Source organism: Chanodichthys erythropterus, chromosome 18 (assembly GCF_024489055.1).
Source record: "Chanodichthys erythropterus isolate Z2021 chromosome 18, ASM2448905v1, whole genome shotgun sequence".
In the NCBI taxonomy this organism is placed as follows: domain Eukaryota; kingdom Metazoa; phylum Chordata; class Actinopteri; order Cypriniformes; family Xenocyprididae; genus Chanodichthys; species Chanodichthys erythropterus.
This window is the reverse complement of record NC_090238.1, coordinates 27,754,898-27,778,735: the sequence shown is the minus strand read 5'-3', so window position 1 is coordinate 27,778,735 and position 23,838 is coordinate 27,754,898.

Sequence of the window (23,838 nt, the reverse complement as noted above, 5' to 3'; positions counted from 1 at the left end):
AAACATTTATTTCATAATGTAAGTTTCTCCCCACTTTCAATTATTTTCCTTAAATGAAAGGTTAGGTTATAATTTTGTGGATTTTTTGAATGAAAGATCAAAAGGATAAACAATGCAGATTTATTTTCACAGCTGCTTTTGCTCATAATTACTAAGGGTGCCAATAATTGTGGAGGGCACTGTATACGTGTAAGCAAAGCAGTAGGCTACTGTTTCTGTTTCAGCGGCAGTTTATGAAAATTGTCTCTTTTGTCCTTTGCTTTAAGACTCATTTTTAAATTGAGTGCAATAGTGGCCTCATTTTTGTCTTCTGATGACCTGTGGCTTTCCAGTTTCCATCTTTCACTCTCCGTCCTAAATTGTCTTTCTACCGTTGTATCTGTTGTATTGATTTTTTATTTATTTATTTATTTTTTTGTATCTGTTGAGCTACTCGTGCAAGACAACCAACCCTGTGACTCCACAGGTTATAGTACTGCAAAATGGTGGCGCCCTTGCTGCAAAAGTTATTACATTTATCGTATTTGTTATATCATTTTTGATTAGATTGAAAATCCATTTACTAAATAGGCTTATGTTAACTTGACTGACTGCTTCATTTCCACTTTAACTTACAGTCTGCAAAGTAGTGGAAAAATATGTTCAAATGCTTTATTTAATGTCAAATAACTTCACATAAATAAGCTAATTTTTTTCACAAAATCTGTAATTTTCTGGCTCTGTTTGGACATGGTACAACCTGGGTCACTGGACATAATTCTAACATTAAAAACATGATTAATGTCATACACGTGAAAATTGGCTGAGAATTGAACAAATAGTTCTAACCTGACTCAGAGGAAGAAAGTAATCATGTCTTTGCAGCAGTTTTTCTTGTGATTAGAATTATAATACAACTTCTTCACCTTACAACGGTTGTCGAAAGTAGAAAAAAAAAAAACGAAATGCACATCATATTTTGTGACAAAGTGTGCCATGCTAGAGCAAAACAGACACTATTTTTGGAATCAGCACACTAAAATTAGTAAAAACAAAACAACTATCGGATTTCATTTAGCAAATATGGTGCAGGGTAGGAAAAGTATCATCATATATCAGTTGCTATGTATTCTTCAGTACAATCCTGAAAAGCATGATATTGTCTTTCTAAATATAGATTTATTTTAAACTCCACATATTTAGTTTACAGTATATTTGGCTGTGAAAGTTACACTGATTGCCCTTTTTTTGTTACACTGCATTTAAACGGACCGGATGCTGGGTTGAAAATCTGGCATGAAATGTGAGTGAATTGGCGGTCACTGTCAGTCCCAGTGAAGGATGTGGAGGAAGAATTCTCAGCCTGACTACACAGCGTGGCCTTTGCAGTCGTCTGAAGCCAGGGTAACCTACCGTTGCCAAGCAAAACACGATTAGTTGTGCTCGATGGTGCCTGTAAACTAGGCCTTCATTACGCCTCCTCATTATGCAGGGGGTAAACCCTACAGAATACTCTGGCTTGGGCTCCCAGGCAGTTTCGAGGTAAACTTCGGCTCAGGCTTCAAACTGGGTTTTGCTGGTTTTAGTAGGACTCTATTAGAAGGTCCATCACACAGTGTCTAACAGGTGTTAGATGTAAATCACCTTGCACTGTGGGAAAGAGGGTGGTTTCTGGATTTTGAATGACAGAGACATAAGAGTGAAGGAGAGACTGCTGAGTGAGGTAGAAACAGATTAAAGAGAGCAAGAAGGAGATAAAAACAGGAAAGGAACAGAGTGCAATATCAGAAGAGAGAAGTGAGGGCTAAACCAGGGACAGGACCATTTTTCTCTGTCTCTCTGCCTTTCTTTGCACACTGGAGCAGAATGCTTTATGAGGTCCACAGCTGTGTAAAATTACATTTTCTGAGCTGTGTAAGTGAAATTTCTACAGCTCTGTAGGCCCACAGAACCAATAGTTGTGAAGGGACATACTTAAGTCTAGTAATAGGGCAATAAATCAGCATTTGCCATTAATTTACTACAGAGTAGCATTTTTAATAAGCCATCACAATATGAACTAGTTTATTGTGTCAAGTCCACTAGTTTTTCCTTAATCCCATGGTTCACTGGAGTTCAGTGTATTATTCCTTGTATGCACACTTGTAAAATAGCATTGAAATTGTTTGTCTATGAGCTCACATGAAATTTAATTTATGTAAAAAAAAAAAAAACAGACAAAAGAAAATATGCTATAGTATATGACCAGTACATGATTTATGTATTCAATTAAACCTTTCCTCTAACTCAATGAACATAATTTCATTAGAAGTTGACATAACTTAAAAATATTATTGCAAACTGTTTTTTTTGTTTTTTAGAATAATTTAATTTTAAGCATTTTAATTGAAAAAAGTACACTTATTTTTAATCCCGGACCCACTGGCATATGGGGGTTTTCAGTCGTAATGTCATAAGCCTAGTTACAGACTGATATGTAAACGAATTAAGTAAATGCTGAACTGTAAAAAAAAAAAAAAATAATGTTTTCCAGAGAGGGATGAGGAGCAGGTGTAGTATTTGATCATTCATGATCACACTGGAAGAAAAAAAAAAAAAAAGTATGTTTTTAAAAATGTACTTAATTTTTCTTTTGCAAGTTTTTGCACTCTTTTTTATTTAAGTAAATTTCACATGTATGGAATTAAGTAAAATCAACTGAACTAAGTTATGTAAAATTAACATAGAGAATAAATAAATTTAACTTGGCCAGTTATAGTTTGAGTAATTTCTACTTACTCATTTTAAGTTTACTTTCAATATTCTGTTTCAAGTACATTTTACTCAATCTTTGTTTGTAAATTTTACTCAAACATAGCACTAATTTAAGCCATGCTTTTAAATTGCATGCTTTATGCTTTGGACAAAATAAGATTGTCAGGAAAGTAATGTCTTTAGTTACTTTTGCATTACTTTTTCTCACTGGGCTGAGCTTGGTTGTTTTGTTATTTTTTAATAACAACAACAACAACAAAAAAAGGCTCTATTTTTGGCAAATGTAAAGGCCCTTTTGCTAGGGATGCACCAATCCGCCTTTTTCGCTTCCGATACTGATTCCGATACCTGGGATCCGATATTCAAATAATAATAAAAAAAGTGCTGAATTACCTAATAAACTGTATGCCTCACTGTATGAAAGAGACTGGGAACATTCTTTTGTGCAAGGTATCAGGCTTGACAAACATTACTTTCCTAACTTTGTAAAACAAAATAACAAATGTAGTGAATTATTTATTAAATAATTGTGCATCAGTGCAACAACTGTAAATAAACCAATAGCGAGATAAACAGGAGTCCAGCTGATTCCTTCATCCATGACTCATGGCTTGTTTTTCATGAATGTTTGAGTGATAAATGACATAAACTAAATATATCTATGTATAAATATAGGCTATATAAAATGAAAAGACATTTGTTTTATTGTTTTTATTTATTTTTTATTTTATTTTTATTTTTTTTTAAATGAGGCAGCAATATACTGTATGATAGATAGGACAGAACAAACAATTTTATTAACTAGGGGTGTGACGAGACAGGTATCTCATGAGACGAGACTCAAGATTGAGTTCACGAGAAAAGAAAAAATATTCTGCAGGTGTATTTGAAATGTTTTAACTAATCATCTTGTAATGAATGTCATTTCAGTTCTACTTTCTGAGTATGAATTATCATATGCAGTAAAAGACAACAATACTCAAGTACTGTAAAAGGTTTTGCCACTAACTCTCTTCTCTTCTGTATGATTTCAGTCTCCTTACTGTACATGATTTATGAGCTTCTACAACTTTTGACCTCCTAACTGAACTCATTTCCACAAACTGATCATAGAAATAAAACAGTATAAATGAAAATGTTAACACTTTACAATAAGGTCTCATTTATTAACATTAACGTATTAACCAGCATCAACTAACAATGAGCAATATATTTGCAACAGTATTTATTAATCTTTATGTTAGTTAATAAAAATAGTCATTCATTGTTAGTTCATCATAGTTCACAGTGCATTAACTAATGTTAACAAATTAAACCTTACTGTTTGTGCTTAATAAGATTAAGAGAAAACTGTTATTCATTTTTATGGTAACACTTTACATTAAGTGCAACCATAATCACACTCTCTCAATATTCAAAGTGCAAATAAGACCACATTTTTCTTTGATACAGAGCTCTGCCCAGCCTAAAATAGCTTTCATATTGAGAGATATTTGTATTCTTCAGGGAGCCGCTTTCAAAATGTGTTTGAATGCGCCCTCGCGTTTACTTTCACGATCGCGCGTACTCTGTAAAGATGGAGCGACGATGACCGTTATCCAACTGAATTAAATGTTTTTTATTTAAATACAAAGCAAAACGACAGTGGAGGCATAATGTAAACGTAGCAGTGGCATATTCTTTCCTAATCATCCTAACCACTCAGTCATGGCATTATCACGAGACTACTTTTCGCCTCGACAAGAAATCTCGTCACATTTTAGTCTCGCGAGATCTTGTGACACGAGATCTCGTCACACACCTACTATTAACAATCAGATAAATATTTATCTGTACCTCAGATTAAACTATGGAATGGCTTCAGAACACTTGGAATATAGTGCACGAAAACTTTATGGTGCTTTTTAATGTTTTTATGCCTCTTGTGGAGCTTAACAATAACACAGAATAGTACACGCCCAATTTCGGATTTGGATCGGTCCCATCCGGCCGATACCTGATCCGGCAAAAATGGCAGTATCAGAGCCGATACCTGATCTGAGTATCAGATCGGTGCATCCCTACCTTTTGCACCAAAAGTGAAATGACTAAGCCTCAGGCTGAAGGAAATTCAAATTCATACCTGTAAAGTAGAGGGCGCAGCATTCTGGATTACAGAAGAATAAGACACAAGAGAAGAATGTTCAACACTCTTACTTCAGCAATGAAAACAAATAAATGTGAAGTTTATCTAAGTAATTAAATGAAACAGTATAGTGTAACTGCAGCAGCAGGCTAACATTGTGTTTTCACATTGACAGTGTTTCTCCTGTGTAGCAGAATGTAAGGCTATTTACGTAACCCTGGTTCTCTGATAACAGGAGGAGTGAGATGCCTCAGGAGACCGATCACAGAAGCACTAATAACATGTCGTCACTTGACAGGGAGCACTGCCTCCCTGATATATAATGTGTTGCAACCTGTTGCTACCAGATTCTCAGTAAATTTTATTTCTGTGCTCACTGCATGGAGAAAACTGCATTGATGTACGTTTTTCGTTTTAGAGAGCATGGTTGTGTTATTAAACTGTTCTCTTTCAAACATTTGTCTGGTATCTCACTGTGGGATCTGGGACATGGTCAACTCATGTACAGATATTCTGTCTGAAGCAGTTGTGTAGCAAGGCACCAAAGTAACATTTGAGAGCAGTAGTTCTACAGATGGCGGCACCAGCACCTGATTTAGTAGCGATGGGGGTGGGGGGATTATAAAGGTCATTTAAAGGTGCCCTAGAACTTTTTTTAAAAAGATGTAATACAAGTCTAGGGTGTCCCCTGAATGTGTCTGTGATGTTTCAGCTCAAAATACCCCATAGATTTTTTTTTTTATTCATTTTTTTTAACTGCCTATTTTGGGGCATCATTATAAATGAGCCGATTCAGGGTGTTTGGCCCTTTAATTCTCGTGCTCCACGCCCACGGAGCTCACGCTTGCCTTAAAGGTACAATTTGTGATATTTTTTTCCGCTAGAGGTCGCTAGAAGCCTATTCAAAACAAAGGCGTAGTTTGATGACGCCAAGTTTTAGAGCGGAAACTTGGGACATGTGGTCTCCATCTCAATGGACGGTGCAAAAGCATAGGGATTGGAGTCTGAAAGAACTCATGTTCGTGGATGCGATTATTAACGTTACTGTAGTATGAAGCAGAGCAGGACCGAGTGTTGCGGGAGCTGAACGAGGAGCTGGAGCGATTGATCAACACACGCCTCACTAGCAGCGGGACTTTTATTATGACACAGTCGTCGGCGCCGCTTCCGCTTTTCCGGTCATGAGTTTACGGGAGCTGTCCTTGTCGACAGAACCAGCGGCAGATGGTAAACAGTAATTATGTTCCATAAATAAGTAACACAATCCACCATAAAACGTGCAAGAAGTAAATAAGGAACTGCTTGAAGCGAGCTAGTGGTTTGCTGGACGCTAGACACTACTTCCGCATTTGTCCACGGCACTGTTGTCATGTGGTTTCTACGTCAGTAAAGGCGGTAACAAAGGTAACTGACGTCATTGACAGGCGACTGCACTGCCCCGTGTCACTGTTTAGAATGGGGATTTTCTCATGATTTACAAGTAGTTGAAAACATTAGAGATATTGTTAGTAATCAGCTGGACAAAATATATAACACTAGCCTAGTGGTTTTTGGATATTTTACTGCAAAAATTTTACATATTGTACCTTTAAACAGTGCATAAACAAAGTTTACACAGCTAATATAACCTTCAAATGGATCTTTACAAAGTGTTGCGGCATGCATGCGTCGGATTATGTGAGTATTGTATACTGTTATATTGTTTACATTTGATTCTGAATGAATTTGAGGCTGTGCTCCGTGGCTAACAGCTAATGCTACAATGTTGGAGAGATTTATAAAGAATGAAGTTGTGTTAATGCATTATACAGACTGTGTTTAATAATGAAAATAGCGACGGCTCTCTTGTCTCCGTGATGTAGGGAAAACACCCTAGGAAGTAAAATTAGCTCAAATGAAATATTTATAGGGAATTATAAAGAGTTGTTTAGATTACGACCGAGCAAATGATTCGTCCAGCGTTCATTTGCTCGAGCCGTAATAAGCTCTTGTAACGCATATAAATATCCAACAATCGTGAAAACCCTGATTAAAGCAGGTAGCTTGATCAGAGTTTAAGACATTAAATCATAAAGCACATAATACAAGACACTTTCTTTTAAAATCTACAAGAGATTTTATTTATTCTAACACAAGCTAATCTACCACAAACACACACATACATACATTCAATCATACGCGTTGCAGTAAGACAGGAAGTGAGAGAGAAAGAGTTTAGGAGAGAGAGAGAGAGAGAGAGAGAGAGTGTGATATGATGAATTCCAGCCTGGTCTCATTGTTAATAAGTAGTTATTAATACGTAACTTTAAAAGACACAAAACGTACATATTTGTACGTTTTGAATGGTGCTAAAACGTACAAATACTGACGTAATTATGGCACCAAAACGTAAACATACTTACGTTTTTACTGCGAATAAAACGTAAAATATTTACGAATCTTTCATGTCATAAAAATATATGTATAAAATATATATAAATGTTCCCTTTTTAACATTTTTAGATGAATGTAATATCCCTAAACCCCACCCCGAACCTAAACCTACCCATTTTATACATAACGTTAAAAGAATAAATCATAATGGACAGAAATGTGTAGGAAACTGACAATTTTAGTAAAAACTATGACATTAAAACAATATTTTGAGCCACTTATCCTACACCTTCCCCTAAACCTACCCATAACAATTTCTTAAAACTATACTGTTAATAAATGAAAAACAGACAAACAAGCGTGACGTTAATCACAATCATTTATTTTTTGCAAATATGTCAAAAGTGGTACCAAAAGTTAAAATGATGATGAGTTCCAGTCGCAGTCCTCTCTGGCTGTAACGTAATAGTTTTTATAGGGTAACGTTACAGAGCAGAATATAATTTATTAATCCGTGAAATTATGAATCTGTTCTTCTCTCCGTGAAGGTGCGCACTCATTTCAAATGTCAATCCACTGAAACACGGCATATCGCAATCTGCGACGAAGCAGGTGAGAACCAATGAGCGTTCGATACCAGTGCCGTAAACCATGTCGTAACGCTTCTCGAGGGTGGCGCAGGCGCACTGGCGCTATTTTTTAAATTTGAATCATAACGTGCGCGGGCTTTGACTGTGACGGTCGCTTTTGCTGAGAATGAAGGTGAAGATCGACAGATAAAGGGCTGAATTTGAATCTGTTCCTCGCAAACATATGGATTCTAAAGATATGGAGTACAGCAAACAAATAAAATGGGTGTGATTTGTTAATTTATGTTGTGCTTTGGTGTATCTTATGGTTGTATTGTCAGTCACTGCATAGGGAAAAAATCGCACAGCAAAATAATACAAAACGATTATAGAAATGTTATTCATTTTAAGGTTTCAAAGTGTAGTCTCGTTTAACATTATTCAACGTTAATGACAATTAAACACAACTTATTTGAATCATTAAAGCCACGATTTTAATATTAATACATGGTAATTCATATACATTCACACTTTACGTTAACGTTAGATGTTTAACGTTTTTAAGCTGCTAATACGTAAGTATTTGTACGCTTTAGTGCTATAAATACGTCAATGTTGTACGTTTTTGTGTGTATGAAAACGTTAGTAAATGTACGTGTGGTAGAACCACACTTCACGTAAAAATACACACGTATTCTCATGAGATCACGTTGTGAATTCCTAGCAAAGTTATGCTTTTCAGAAGATCTGACCTGAATGAACCATGAATCATTAAATGCACCAGTTCAGTTTTAATCTGGAGGTACTTGCTTGCGTCGACTTTGAATGTGAATATCCCTCGTTGGCGTGTAGAGAAGAGTTTTCCAAGTTGATGAGTTGTCGCAGGTCCGTGTTGTGTTCTGTAGAACCCAATCACGTTTGAGCTTGCTGAAAAATTAAAGGGAAGTCTCTTTGTCGCTGGAGTTGAAGCGGCAAAAGTCGTTGGTTGAACTTTGCTGAGAAACTTAGGACACAAGACTTTAAGCGGTAAAGGAAAATTAAGTAAAAGAAAAGAAAATGTGAGTGAAGGTTGGATGGCTTGAATGAGCGGCTGGTCTGTTCTTGTTACTCCATTGTTCTTGGTACTTGTCTTGACTTCTCTTACCAGAACTAACCAACTCCTAGTTCACTATCTTGCAATATGATCGTTTAAACTTAGTTGTTTGTCACACCTCTGAGGAGTCTTGGCCAATCAGACATTGTCCTGTTTAAAGAGGGCCTTCCTCTGCCCCCAATAAAACATAAGTGTTACATCCTGTTTCTGCTTCAGCAGAGAGTTGCTTTTTAACATAATTTCTATTAAATGGAATACAATACATTTTAAACAGATTTAATTCAAGTCAGGATATAGGAAAGGGGGAAAGAATCAAATTAAGTCCAAATAAGGCATACTTTCAGTCATTCAGTCAAGAGTTAACACATTTACATGAGTTGTGAGTGTTTCTAAAGCCTAACTGTTTACAGGTAGTACTTGTGGACATATAATGCAAAATTTATGTAGTTAAAATATGTTTGATAAGTCCGTTAAAATTGTTGGAACAATTTTGAAGCAGTTTTATTTGTTCAACAGTCTCTTTGGCTTTCCTGTGAAGTAAGGAAACAAAAGGGTCTGCATTGTCTCTGTTTCTTTGCTCTGATGATCAAATAAACTTTGTCTTCTTGGGTGACCCTTTGGTATGTCGCTTCTCCCGCTATCAGGAAGCATGCATCAGCCTGGCTTTATCTGCAGACGGGCCGGAGCCGGAACCTCAATTCTGAATTAGAATTATGTTTTGAAAGAATCATCTGAATGATTCATTTGTCTGGTTCGTCCACAGTTGCTACAGTGAATACAGTAAGAAACGATGGTAACTTTAACCACATTTAACAGTACATTAGCAACATGCTAACGAAACATTTAGAAAGACAATTTACAAATATCACTAAAAATATCATGATATCATGAATCATGTCAGTTATTATTGCTCCATCTGCCATTTTTCGCTATTGTTCTTGCTTGCTTACCTAGTCTGTTGATTCACCTGTGCAGATCCAGACGTTAATACTGCCTGCCCTTGTCTAAAGCCTTTCATAATGTTGGGAACATGGGCTGGCATATGCAAATATTGGGGGCGTTCACCCCGACTGTTACGTAACAGTCGGTGTTATGTTGAGATTCGCCTGTTCTTCGGAGGTCTTTTAAACAAATGAGATTTATATAAGAAGGAGGAAACAATGGAGTTTGAGACTCAATATATGTCATTTCCATGTACTGAACTCTTGTTATTTGACTATGCCAAGATAAATTCAATTTTTCATTCGAGGGCAACTTTAATTGTAAAATTACTATTATTTTACATTGTGCAGTTACAAATAATATTATATTATTTCTTGGAAATGCACATTTGACAGTAAAGCACAGCTTAATTTGAGATGCAGATTTTGGTCATCACATTAAAAATAACATTTAAATGGGATATTTAGAGCTTTAAAGTGCTGGAAAAAGTGTGAAGCACTTGAAAGTCCTTAAAAAAAGTGCTTGAATTTCACTCTCAAAAGGTTGTATGAACGCTGAAATGAATTATGTAAAAACATTCCACTATTTCTGCCACAATATCATGGTTACAGTCAGCATTACTACATTAAATACATGGTGAATGTTGGTGATTTGTGGATTGAAAACCCTTCTATAACTTGTTTGTTCATGGCAAAATGTTTCTCCTGGTTTCCACGTCTGATATCTATGGTTTTTAACAGAGAAGTCTGTGCAAATTTGAATGCTTCTCACTAGATCTCACAGCCATGTTATTAATAATGCAGCGAAATCAAGCGCTTTCTCACTGGATCTCCCAGTGCTGTGTAGTAACGGTGTCACGTGATCTGTATGCAAGAACTAAATTTCCATAAGGGCAAGTACAAAGTAAAATAAATCACATCAAATCAAATTTTATGTATAAAGCAAATTAAACACAACAGTACTTGACCAGTGTGCTGTACAACCATACTAAAATAGACCTTACAAACAGGAAAGTGCATATACTGTAAACTACATAAAGTGCGTAGGAAGAAATGCAGTGGAAGAGTGCTTCTGCCATAGACTCCAGGAACAGAGCCTGCATGTGCAAAAATATATGTTTTTAGCTTAGATTTAAATTCAAATTTTGTTGAAATGACTCTGAGGGAAACTGGAAGACCATTCCACAGTTTTAGCCCAGCAACGGACAAAAACACAGTCACCCATCGACTTCAGCCTAGATCTCTAGACCATCAGTGATCCCTGCTCAGATGACCTCTGACATCTAACTGATGTATCCACACTAAGAAAGTCAGAGGCTTAAAAACAAAGAAAATCAATTGTGTAACAGACTGGCAAACAGTTTAAATTGCAAAGAAAGTAATAAAGGGGAAATGTGATCGCATTTCAATTATGAACCAACATATCAGTTTCCCCCATGCTACAAAAATTCTGAGATGACTATAATTGAGTCATTATGCCTGCTGGAAGGAAAGTAATTTCTGTTAATAATAATAATAATAATAATATTTATTATTATTATTATTATTATTATTATTATTATTATTATCAAAGATATTATCAACTCAGTCTACCCACACTTAAAAACACGCTCTATGCTGTCATCTATCCAAGGTTTCTGGCTTGGATATTTTCTTATTACAAAAATGAATCTACCTGTTTTTTTGAGGTTCTTGAGCAATGAAAGGAAATGATGGAGCTAACAGCTCTGCTTGAAGCTTCAAAGGCACATTATTGTATTGGAAAACATTTAATGATATCGGCTGGCAGACTATCTGTTATCTCAGACTAATTTCAGGAGTTCTTCACAGTCTGTACTGTTGCTTTCTTTTGTATTGACTAATAGCCTATATAGTTTTGTATTATGCAAGGATTTGTGATTTACCCATAAATGCTCTGATGTAAACCATCCATATCAACAACCAACTCAAATAAAACTATTTTCACCTTTCAAGGAATATATGCCATTACACTTTGACTGATACAACTGACTCTTCTTTTTTTGACATTTGTTTCTGTTTATAGTTCCTGTGTTTAGTTTCCTTAGTCACCGATTTGTTACCATAGTTACTGATTATGTTGAGCACATGTTTCTTGTTATGTGCCTTGTTATCATTTATATATGGGTCAATGACGTGACAGGTCATTTTTCTGTCCAAAGGCCTTAATAATAATAAAAAACAAAGATATGACATCGAAAGTATGTAAGATAGTACAACTAGATCTCTTTTATTGAATACAAAAATTTGTAATTATATTTTGCTACGTATAAAGGTATTTTAAAGATTTATTTTTAAAGTGTCAAAAGGTCATTCAGTTTAATGCCCCGGGTATACTTTACTTTCCGCGCCCGGACGCGTCTCACACACGGTCGCGTCCGTGCATCTTTCAAAGTATACTAACTAAACCACGGATGCGCGCGGATGACCGAGTTCGACACATGCGCAGTACAGTTTTTTCTATACTCTTACCAGATATCATGTCATCAGCGGGACATTTGCTGGGCAGGATCGGAGAAGAAAAAATAGTGCATCCACCATTGCAACATAGTTCAGAAGATAAACCAAGAGAACAGGAATCAAAAACGATGGAGAAGGCATACTTCTGAGTTTGCTCGTCTTGTTTTTGAATTGCTCTTTATGCATTCTTCTTCGACGACTGCACATTGTGCTCAGTACTGTGCATATTGCCACCTAGTGGACTCTTCTGTCATGCTTGCACATGCGCTGTTGCATGTGCACTGTCCACGCTGTCTCGAAATTTGGAGAAGGATCTGGCTGCAGACCATGGGCGAGTGGAACTCTACTCTCAAACAGGAAATACGTCACCTTCACTTGTGTTTTACTAAGGTCTACACCTACCCCAACCCTAAACCACCCCTTACAATAATGCAAATACAGTAATTAAATGACGCATTATTGATGTGCGCATGCCCAGCGGCCATATCGCTAGCTCCACTTGTGGAGGTGATGTATTTCCGCCCTCGAGTGGAGCTCCGCTCGCCCTCTTAGGCTGCAACCAGCCCCTATTGGAAATTATATATATATATATATATATATATATATATATATATATATATATATATATATATATATTATTCTGGCATGATTTTATAACATCATATATCAACATAGTGTAAAATGGTATTACAATTATGTGTAGAAGTCATTGCTTTGTTATGAGAAAGAATGTCCGGAAAAATCTATTTCATTGATGTCTTTCGGAGTAACCAATATAAAGGGACCATTTTAGATCAAGTCATACAGTCAGTATCATATGACAAGATGTGACATCATTCAGACACCTGCACAGGACCATATGGTCATGAAGCAAAGTAACTAACTCTCTCTTAACTCTTTGCAACTGTTATAAAACATGGGAAATATTTTAAAAACTAGTACTAAATATAAAATGTTTTATTGTCCTTTTGCTAGCTAGCTAGATTTAGCACTGTTTGAAAATATCATCATTCGGTATAACCCAAAGTGTAATTCGGTAAAACTAAATTTTAGCTAAACCAAATGACTTTTTTGGTGACAAATTTTGTCCATCTTGTAAAAAAAATAGCAAAAGCAGTGTTAATTTATTATAAAACATTGATTAATATAATAAATAATCTTTTTACTCTGTATGAATGTCTTTATCTTTGGAAAAACATATATTTTTGATTAATATTAAATTCAAATTTAAGGTTTGAATCAAGCCAGAAATATAATTTGAGAAAAATATTAAAACATTTGGCTGTAACTTTGCACCAATGTTTTTTATTTTTTTATTTTATTTTATTTTTTTTATTCCAGTGCAATGTCTTTTCCCATAGACTTTCAGTGTAAGTGCATATGCATGATTACTTGTTCAATCATAATTTTAAAAGTGTTTTGTGTGTTTGTTTGTTTTGTTTTTTGTGGAATGTCGAATAGTTCATGGCAGAAGTTAACTATTATTTTACTAGAAGTAATTAATCCTGTAAACAGCATCCACCAGTTACGGCAAGCATTGATTCATCCATTAGTTTTCCTATGAATATAACAATCTGAGCCCTTAATCCTTTTAGAAAGGACAAACTAATTAGACTGAAAGGTCTCCTTTGCTTTGATGTACGTAACAAGAGCCTCACTTCCTTTCATACTAACATGCACATTTACGTCTTGCGTTTTTAATGTCATCTTATGACAATACTTTGGATCTCAATATGAGACCATTGGTGCTGATATGTTGGTCATGAAGTCCTATTTTGACATTTTATTATCTCATATATCCATCCTCCATTATAGCTGTTAGCCTGACAAAGAATAGCCCGTATTATCGGCACTGAGTCCTTGTAATGAAGGCTTTCATCAGAGATTAATGAATGGAGGTTACAAAGACCTTGTGAGAAAAAGATGCCGAACAACACTGCCTCAAGTGAGGGTTATTTGATTGCGTATGGAAGTAAAATGCATGAGCAAGGTGGTGCGCAGCCCTCTATGTTATGATTACTCTGTTTAGAGGTCAAAAAGATACTGATCTGTGTTACAGAGACAAGTGACCCTGTCCTGACCTTGTCCATCTCTGGTCAAAATCGTCAGCGCTTTCTCACAAGCTTGCATCTCTCTGCTTAAAAGAGACTTGTAAAGTAGGTTTTATTAATGAATACCCCTTAAATTATTTATGTAATTCTGCACCTATTTACCATATCAGACACTTCTCTTAGACAACTCTCTGTGGGCCTGCTGAGAAATAGGATCAAAATTTCTCCCTGCAGAAATCCCTGCAGTGCGCCAGTGCAAACACAACTACTGTAAAGACTGACATATTCATCAGGTTCTGTAACAAAATGTACCGCTACATCAAAAATGAATGGCAAAAAAGAAATAAATTGTTATCTGAATTATTTTTATTTCTGTAAAGTTTAGTTAATATTTAATGAAACCTCCTGGATAGTTCATTTTAACCAACAAGCCTGTATCTCATGAATAGAAGCATACTGTCAATGAGCTCTATTTTGCACATTCATGTTAGCAATGATTCATGCCTTGCCATTAAAGAATGGCCTTCAGGCATGTTTAACTCTGAAAATCTAAACCGTTTTTTTGGTGTGCTGTCACTTGTTCAGCCAACATCAGTTAGACTTTTCTTGCAGTTTTTGTGCAAATTGGTCATTTGTTAAACTCAGGAAGGCATAAGAGAAACATTCACAGTCCAAGTAATATTTAGCCAAGTACTTATCACATTTCTTCTTCTCTAGCCGAGGTAATTTTAGTTCACTGTAAAACACTGAGCTTTTGGGTGAATCCAGCCCAGCTATCACTGATAAATGTAACTATTTTACGAGGTGGTGATTTTTATCTAGCACGTGTTTACATAGAAAAACAATGGAAAAGTAGCTCATTAGAATGGAAAAATGTGTTCTGTGTGAAAGGCCCCATAAACTACTTTACTTAGAAAGTTGGCAGCTGAGTTATGATAGATTTCTCATAGGATGCTCTGTGCTTAATTGTGATTAGAAAATTAAAAATAAAGTGTTTTCCGAAACACAAACAGTGGCGATTCTAGACTTTTTTTAACAGGGGTGGCCTTAGTGGAGCACTGATTAATTCAAGGGTGGCATCATAAAATCATGCATGTCATTACTGCACTGGTGATGTGCAAGTCGAATTCAGTGCCTGTCACTTTAAGGCCCTGACGGCCGTGAGGTTTGCTTGATTCTCACGGTTTAAGCTAAATTGTTGTGCATTGTGCATAAGGATATGTGGATGAAATGAATTATGTTTTCCATGTCATTTGTTAAAATAAATGCTCTAAAGCCTAACAACTCGAAGAAAATCTGTCTTGGATTACAGGAGATACTGTAAGTGTCTTGTAATGATAATTTCTATGATTTTGGTGAGCACAAACATCACCAGATGTAAATGGTTGCATATCCTATTACTATACATATACATACTATACATTACATATCCTATCCTATTACTCAAATTCAACTAAACCCACCAGTAGGCTAGACCAATTTCACAGCATAGGCATGTTAGCAACACAGGGCTTGAAAACATTGACTGTATAGCCTATAGAACAAACAAAAACGAAACCCTGCGTGGAATTTATCTGGGAATATAGCCTAAGCCTAACTTACTGAAGGTTGGGGCGAGCTATGGCGTGTTTAATTTGGTTAAAATATAATGTAGGCTACGTTTTTTTTGCACAAAATTGCGTCTGCTAATCTGCTAATGATAAATCTTTAAATGCTTTTTACAAAAGTAGCCTACAGTTAACAGTTAATGACCTAGCAAATGTCGACTGGCAGAATAGGCAGGTAACTTACAGTAGATAAATTAGCCTACATGACGTGATTCAACAGACGTGATACTGGGCTGTGTGTGCGATTAGATATCAAGGCAGATGTGATAGGTAAATAGATATATTTCGTTGGTTAGCTTATATCAAACACTTGCTGCTTACATTTCTGAGTTCTGGTGTCTGACTGTTCAAGCTCCCGCGCTGATTTAAAGGCAGCAAAGTGTGTCAACAAAGGTTCTGCCTTTGACCACGTTGATGGCCAATCGTAGAGTAGGATTTTGGGGTGGCACCTGGGGTGGCCTATCGAATCTCAAGCCACCCCTCTGGCCCCGCCCCTGAACACAAATTTACCTAACCTCCTCAGAGAAAACTGCTCATGCCAGAATGCAGATTTAGTCAAGAAACTTTTAAGATGACTCGGTCATAATTAATCAGAGGTTAAATAAAGAGTTATTTTAGAGTTATTTTAGTTCAATGAAAGCCTGATTTGATGCTTTTTCAGCACATTCTGATGATGAAGACTTATGATCAGAAAAACAGTGCAAAACATTCAGAATGAACAGACAACTAGGCTACATGAGAAAAATAAAAAATAATTTCTTCAGATGACTGTTGCTTGGTCTTTAAGGTCTGCAAGATTTTTAGATGGCTTTGCATTCAAATTTTCCTTTCTGGTCTATTTAAAACACAACCAAAAATGTCACCTTACAAAAACAGTAACAAGCTCCGGGAAGGTTTTGTTAGTGTTATTTGAATATCTGACAACCAGTGAAATCCTGAAATAGCCTGGAAGATTAGCTGTATCATATCACTGTGGAGTCATCTGAGGTTTAGTAAGGTTTGGTTTCTGTAAACCAGTAGTTGAGCATGAAGCTAGGAATGCCAAGGTTCGGTTCCCATGGGTTCAATTCCAAGGAGACATACAAACAGATAAAATATGCGACTTAAGCCACGCACACACTTAACGATTATAAGGCCGATTATGAATGTAAATTGATACTCACGACTGATCGCGCTCAAACGCGCCCAGTCAGAGCCAGCTGCGTTCAGTCTGCGATTACAGTTGGTGTTCAAATTCCATGTGTGAGTATATAAATCGGCTCCAGTCGAAGGAAACAATCGGTATGTGTGTTCAGTTCAGTCTTAGAATGTTTCAGCTAATCGTTAGGTGTGTCCCCGACTTTACATGTAAACGGTAAAATGTGAGACTACAGACATAAATTGATAGGAATACAATAGACTAATATAAAACGTAATTTCATTGAGGAAGTTTCCCCTCAGGAAGTTTTCTCTCCAAACAGAACACAAAATGTGACCATTGAAAAAATGTATCCAGTTTTAACCGGTTTGGCACAGACTACCCAACATTGGGTTACATCAACCCAGCGATCAGTGGGTATGTGAGGGGGTTCATCATTTGTATTGTATTGTCAGTAATAATGACAAAGCTGCTGAGTTGTACACATGTAAACTTTAATGCTACAACAATATTATTGTCACGCCTCCAACGTATTCTCTTACCTCTTGATCTCCAGAATTCTTATCACCTTCACCTGTTCACTGTTAATTTCCACATCATGGACAATATTTATACTCTTACAAGTACAACATCATTGTCTTGGTCTGTCGTGACAATTATGAACCCATATAGACAAATAGTTAACTAGTGCTCCATAGGGAACATTGCTTTTTTAACACTTTATTTTTCGAGTCCACTTTAATTAAATAACTTTGCAATTACAGGTCAACTCATTAGAGGATTAAAAGACTGTCTGCTTAATATTTGCTAACACTATATTTTGATGCTTCCCCCAACAGATATTCTACTGACTATAAGTAGCTTATTCTTCAACTTATTCTACTAACCCTAATCTAACAGTCTGCTAATACTGTAATGAGAGTTAGTTGACATATAGTTGCAAAGTTACTTTGAATGTCTAATGTGTTCTATCGAAATAAAGTTTAACCCATTTTTGTTTAATTTCTCCCATTTTCTGCTAATCATTCACTATAGATCATGCTTGTAGATTTGGGTTTGAAATTTGTCAATTCAGAGGTCTAAATATGTACAGTAATTGGTTCCATGTAATAACTGTAAAAAGTAAACAAACTTGCTTTTACAAATTTCTCAGATGTCACAGTATCATGCAAAACTCACCATTTCTTTAAAATAAAATAAAATAAATAGAAGGGATAACTACTTCCACAATGATCAATGGTGCTGACTGCACCAGTTATTTTAGTAGCATTGATGCTGTATAGTAGGAGGCACAGCAGGACAGCACAGATAATTGAAAAGGAAAATAATTCAACATGTAATATTTGTGCATGCAAAAAGCATCAACATAAAAAACAGCAGCCCTGTCAAGAACGTGTTGAACATCAACAGGGTTTGCAGTCATTTTAGCATTTTGTTTGTAAATTGCAGTCAGTTCACAGCTAATTGAAATGTCTTTTTCACATCCTTCTTTGTGTATTTTCACCCAGCAAGGCACATTATAGTTTCTTCTCAGCATTTTGATTTTTATAATCAAAACAGTAACCAGTAAACAACCATTACATCATGAGGCCTTAAAGGGGATTTATTATGCCCCATTTTACAAGATGTAAAATAAGTTTCTGATGTCCCCAGAGTGTGTATGTGAGGTTTTAGCTCAAAATACCTCACAGATATTTTTTATAGCATGTTAAAAATGCCACTTTTAGTGGCTGAGCAAAAACGAGCTGTTTCAGTGTGTACCCTTTAAATGCAAATGAGCTGCTGTGCTCGGCCTAAGAAGGCGGAGCTTCAAGAGCTCTTTCTCCAGTGTCAGGATTCAGTCAGGACGGACTATATTGTCAGAAACTGCTAATATATGCTGCACAATGATATAACAGGTATAGTTAAGTTCAATTACGGCTATAACTTATATTGTCTTCTTGTTTTTGTCCACTATATTAGTACAGGCCTGTTGTACCATCCGCATGATGGCCAAAACTATACAGATGAGTTTTATGACGTTTATTGTACTTCACACAAAAGATGAAGCGTCCGTTTTCACTCTAGAAAATCACTGTAAGAGCTTAATAAAACACTACAAGTTTGCATTAAAATATTATCCATAAACTCTCTCTTTCCCTTGTATTATCATCACCAACATACATAGCGAAGTCCACAGAAACACTCATTACAACTAACAGTAAACAAATATATAAAGACCTTATGCCTTTCGGGGGGTGCTTAATAAACTTGATACCAGTAAATAAACTCAGATGAACTGTAATAAAGTGCCCTTACCTTCATTATTGCCATATCCAGTATCACTCTGGAGACTTTAAGCTGCATCACGAACAGTTTTTACTTGTATATCCTTGAGTAGCAATTTTTTAGCACAGTCTGTGTTTTGTATTGTCCCTTTGTATTGATATTCGTTCACAAAGCAGTCCGGGGTGAAATGATTCGCGCAGACATAAACGAATTTCGACAGAACTGAGGGAGCATTTTCCTGGAAAACCAAGTTAATCCACCTCCTTTTCAGCAGCTCAGATTTAGGTAGTAAATGAAGAGAGCTCTGTGGAATAATTCATCCAGTTACAGAACACCTAAAACGCTTGGGAGACATTATCATCAGTGCAGCAATGGCGGACTCGCTGTGAACGCGCTCAGGGCAGTTCCATGTGTTCTAACTTAAGTGTCAGTCAACACTGTGGGCGGAGCCTGTGGCTTTTGTGACCTCACACTGCCAGAGGATCTGGAAACGGCTTGTTCTGAGACACTGCTTATGATTTATGGGGATTAAAAAAAAAGGTGTGGGTGGATTTTTATCACTATAGGGTGGTTTTGTTCACACACTGCCAACACACATTTATGTCCAAACACCACGCAAAAGTGAATTTTGCATAATAGGTCCCCTTTAAAAGGAATGTGTGTATTGTCTGTGTATGTTAGTAAATTAAATTGTTGTTGTTTTTTTGTTGTTTTTTTTTTGTTGTTTTTTTTTTTGTTTGTTTTTTGTTGTTTTTGTTTTTTTGGGGGGGGGGGGGGGGGGTTTGCTGAGATAAAATAAAATATTTTAACTTGAAAAAGCTTTAAATCTTTAATGAGTTTAAGTTTGGAAATATCTGGATAAACTTAAACCTGATGCAATTTATTTATGAGCCATCTAATGAGTAATTCTCAACAGTCTCAGTGGGTTGGACCAATGGCATTAAATCAGAACCCTTTTATCTGGTTCTGCTTAAAGGCTTAGTTCACCCAAAAATGAAAATTCTGTCATTAATTACTCACCCTCATGTCATTCCAAACCCGTGAGACCTTCGTTCATCTTCGGAACACAAATTAAGATACTTTTGATGATATCGGAGAGCTCTCTGACCCCTTCATAGACAGCATTTTAATTTCCAGTTTTAAGGTCCAGAAATTTAAAGACATTGTTAAAATAGTCCAGTGACTACAGTGGTTCGAACTTAATTTTATGAAGCAGCAAGAATACTTTTTGTGCACAAAAACAAAACAAAAATAACGACTTTATTCAACAATTTTTTTCTCTTCCCTGTCATTCTCCTATGCTGTTCATGTAGTAAACATGATGCAGCGCTTCCAAGTTCTGCATCAAAATGCAAACTCATTAATTACTCATTTACACAATCTGACAAGCTCTGGGCTACGTTTGCCAAAAGTGTCCTTGGCCTAAGTAGATCGTAGAGCCATTGCCACCAATAGTCTCTACGATCAACTTAGCTCACTATGCTATGTCACTATGTCTCTTCTTAACCAGGTCAGGAATGGTATAATTGGTTATGATATAAGAACTGAATGCAGAGAGAAGAAATGGCCATGGACTGCAGGCACCATTTGTCCCTCTGAGGTTCTTTATCATCTTTTAGATCCCTGGCAACAGGAGCAAACATATGACCAAAGCAGAGCTGAGCAAAATACATATCAAATATCAGACCACACTGCTCTTTATCCACAGAAAAATGGAGATTGATCATTAGCATGCTTCACTGTGTCCACCTAATGGCTTCATTCAACTCTCAAACTCCCTTCACACCGTCAAGCATGTAGCCAGTCGTTGTCACTATTAGGTGTACTTCTGGTTGCCCTAGTAACAGTTATGAATGTCAATACCTCTTATAGTCATTCCATATCATTCCATGTTGACATACAGTCAGTTTTATGTCACTAAAAATGTATATTCCGAAAGGAAAAATGTTGAATATAAATCATACAAATGCATAATGCATGATATCAAATACAAATGAGAATCAATGCATGTTTTTGCCATTGTGGCCGAATTTGCACTGAGAGCACAAACATCAGGTTTTCTGGTTTCAAATTCACGTGCACACACACATACAATATGCAACACACAATCTCAGACACATTTTCATATTCGTATTTATTTGTTTAATTGTCCCTGTACAGCACATGCTCAGAAATGTATACCTACTTCTTCATCTCAGCGGTACTACAGTAGGTATCTTTATGAAGCTCTGCAGTCTGCACAGACTTCTGACTTGAAGCAATGCATGTTGATTAGAAATTTTGTCCAACTTAAGATGTTGTTGCATCAAATTCTGTGACCGGATAGGCACTGTTGTCACCCTAATCCTAATCCTAGCCTAACCCTTCTGTCACTACAGTACCTATTTCAATCTTAGAATTCGATGGATCAGTGCAACACCGGCGCCAACTTCACGTCACTGTGACATATGCCATTAAAATATCACAGAAGCTGCTCAGTCAGAGCAGTTTCTCCAGAGTGCTGCACGAGCTCCAATAGATTGGTGCCAGGGTGACTTATTTTTGTAGGCAGACCTAAAAGTTATCATCACTCTGGTTCCCTCGACAAAAACCCAACAGGATTTTTCCATTGGATTTTGGATTATTGCAGAAAATGAGGTCTGTGACTAACAAAAGCTTATGATTCTTATACATTTTGTTCATCGTAATAATCTTCACAAATGAGCACAACTTTTATGAATTTTGAAGCTTAAATGCAATTTAAAAGGTAGGCTATAAATGAACTTCACCATGGTCGCATGACTTCAGCGTCACCATCACTAAGCTTCTGACAACTTTTTCAGTCTTTGTTTAAAGGATTAGTTCACATTAAAATGAAAATGACCCCAAGATTTACTCACAGGTGTATATGACTTTCTTCTTTCTGTTGAACACAATCTGAGTTATATTAATAAATATCCTGACGCATCCAGGCTTTATAATGGCAGTGAACATGGCCAACGAGTTTGAATCTCAAGAAAGTGCATCCATTCATTATCAATGTCCTCCACACGGCTCCGGGGGGTAAATAAAGTAATTCTGAAGCAAAGCAATTCATTTGTGTAAGAAGACCTGAGGAATATGCTCAGTTTTTATAGTAGCAAATTTTCATGTAACCTTAATATAAAACTGATTAAAAAAGTTATTCTTACACATACTATCACTGTAGTAAACAGAACATAAAGTACTGAATGAAAAGTGTTTCTGATGCTATGAAAACACCTGAAGAAAAAATTGCATCTAATCTACTGTATGTGTGACAAAGTACGTAAAAAAATGTAAAAATGAAATAAAATAAAATTGTGCAAGTGTCACTGCAGGAAGCAGAAAGTGTATGGAGTGAATTTTGTGCCATAATTAAACAAATCCAGCATTTTGAAAACAAACTCAATATGCTTTTCAAAGGGAAAACTCGACTCGCAAACAAAAAGAAAGCAATGTGCAAATACAAAGGCCTGTTTGAGCGAGAACGCAGAAGAGTTACAAATGTATTGTATTTTACAAATATAAATAAATACTTCACAAATAAATACAAACCACCCTACAAATTGCATATAATCTGTGAACAAATATCAAACCTAGAGCATAAAAATGCTTACTTGCCTGTTACGATTGTGAGACACTTGCCTTTTTATGAGATCTCTCGGCTCGATTTTCTCACAAATGTGTTCAGGCAGATTTTCTCACAAATGCAGTTGAGCAACTTCCTCTTACAAAACAGCAGATGGCGCTATGCTAGAGGATCAATTTAGCACTAGAAAGCAAGCGCAAATCCTGGCAGCGACAAGTCGCAGCGCTACTTCCGGTGGCATCTGGTAGATTAGTTTGTTTTGGTTTTTTTTAAATAAAAGATTTGATGATGCATATTATATACCAGCAAGCAGATGCGACCAGAATATGAACCAAATAAGCTAAATTGCATAAGCATTTTCCCATAAAAGTACATACACACACAAAAGGAGTGCCCAGCGGCCGATAGGCACTGTACAGACGCACACACGCATACAGACACACAAACATTATATATTTGCTTAAAATAATTAAAAGAACAGCTGAACTTCAGTTAACAAATAAAATATATTATTAGGGGCCAAGCACCGAAGGTGCTTAGGCACCTATTGTTATTGTTGGCGTTCCGTACGCTTATTATTATTCTTCCGCTTCTTCTTCCGCTCTTGAAGTCTATGGCAGCCCATAGAACCGCTTGCGGGAAAGTTGTGAAATTTGGCACACAGTTAGAGGACAGTCTGACCTTTGTCCATAGCAAATTTGGAGTCTCTAACTCAATCCCTCTAGCGCCATCAGCTGTCCAAAGTTGCACTTATGTTTATGTTAATAACTTTTGAACCATAAGGGCTAGAAACAAAATTCTTTTTTCCTCTGATTCCTTGGGTCAAGACGAATCGATTGCACCATATGACGTCATTTTCCGTCATGAAAATTT